Source organism: Triticum dicoccoides, chromosome 4A (assembly GCF_002162155.2).
Source record: "Triticum dicoccoides isolate Atlit2015 ecotype Zavitan chromosome 4A, WEW_v2.0, whole genome shotgun sequence".
Lineage (NCBI taxonomy): Eukaryota > Viridiplantae > Streptophyta > Magnoliopsida > Poales > Poaceae > Triticum > Triticum dicoccoides.
The window spans coordinates 709,607,926-709,609,946 of NC_041386.1; positions in this window are offsets into that span (position 1 = coordinate 709,607,926).

The window sequence follows — 2,021 nt, forward strand, 5'->3', positions numbered from 1 at the left end:
TTCATTTCCCGAGAATCTTACGATGTCTTCTCGTTAATTGGTGTTGCACCTTTCTTCAACAGGCATCCCGAGTCTAAAGTATCCTGACACCAATCAGATCAGAAACCCGGTCAAATATGATGGTTGGATCATTTTCCAAGAGTCATAGCATTGGTCTTTCTATAACCCAATAAGGTGAGGTCATGCCTAGCACACCTGGCCGGAGGCCCTATTGTTATAGATTCCTTTTCAACAAGGTTATCCATTCTTCCATGAGGAAATTGTAAGACTTATTCCACAAGTTATTCCTGATGGATCCTTTGTGTTTCCAAAGTCTGACCTTTGCTTGCAAACCATGTCAGTGCTATCTCGAAGCATGTCCATGGTACTCCGATTTTCAACAAAAACATTTGATGCCCAATGCTAAATGTTTCCTTCTCGATTATCCAAACACCGATGTATGGATAATGTCATGAAAATTCTCTCCCCTACCTAAAGGGTTATCTACATTATATCCTGCCATGGATATCATGCTCTGCTTGTCCTTGGGAAGGATATACCCTTGAAATATGTGTTTAAACACATTTTCTTTTCCATTGTTTTGTTTGATCTTTCTTGTGATCTATATTATCTGAGCAGTAATATTCTCCTGCTTATGTAAACACCCTGGTGTACAATTCTGTCAGCAAGACCCTGTTGCATTTGTCGATAGCATTCCGGTAACCACCGATGGACGAGAACTTTGCCTATTGGTCCGCCTCGTTCAACGAGCAGGAAGATGGTTCTCTTCGTTCCCCGTCCTTGGTGCCGATATTGTTGCCGGCATAGTTGACAAGCTATTCACTGACATACCTCCCTGTTGGGGCTGTGCAAGATGTCATCACCCTTCCTACTTTCAACCCACATGGTGGGCCCATAACCCACAGGTCCACTGGTTTGAAACCTGACTCTTCTTTACAACCCGGATTCTAATGTATCCTTTGCACCTGGCTTCGTATGCGATTCACGAGCTAAATGCTATACCATTATTCATCCTGGAATCAAACACCATATTAATCTCGTTGTTCAAACCCCCATTCCAGCTTCTGCCTAGTCATCGAATGATTGCCTACCCGTTTGAAACTTTGGTACCGTCGTATATTGCACTCAACGAATTCACTGAAATACAACTCGTGGGGTACCTTGTGTATTTCCCATTGAGTTCACCGTCAGACGCCCAGCTTTGTGGAGATGCATTCTTCCGGAGTTTTTCCCCTTGGTCGCGTTCGTAGGATGATGGACATCCCGAAGAAAGGATGGCGACTTGGTCATGGTGACTTGAAGCAGAGAAATTAAGACATCAATGAAAGGGATCAATCTCTTCGCAAGGGCAGCCAAGACCGACAAGACTCGTTAGGTTTTTCGCTACCAGCACCTTTCCTCCCTTACTTCACCGCTTAAATCTCGGGACGAGATTTCTTGTAGTGGAGGAGAATTGTGACGCCCGGATAATTAAGATACAGTAAACCTCTGTTAATGATGCCATGTCACCACGGTTACTGTTGCTAATCTCGCATTAGTTCAAAACAAATTCAAAATTCAAATTCAAAATCAAGTCAAACATTTAAAGTTTTCAAAAGTCAAAACTAAAATGTTGTAAGGGTGTTAAATAAATCATGTGTAATAATGGTGGAGAAACCTAAATTTAATAAAATGTTTAAGTGTTTAAAATAATTAAAACAGAGGTTTGAATATTAAAATAAATGCCTTTTGAATTTTATAAATATTAAACTATTTTAATTTGGGTTGAGAATTAATGTGGCAGTAGTATATTTAAAGGTATTAACTTAGGCGCTAGTGATAATTTTTATAAAACTAAAATAAAATAAAACTAAAAGTAAAGCAGTAGGAGAAAAATAAATAAAAAGAAATGAAACAAACAGAAAACAAAACTAACAAAAAAAGGGAGGAAAAGAACCCCCGGGCTCCGGCCCAGCAGGCATGCAGCCCAACCGGGCCACCAGGCCGGCCACTCCCCATATCCCCCTCTCACCCAAAACCCT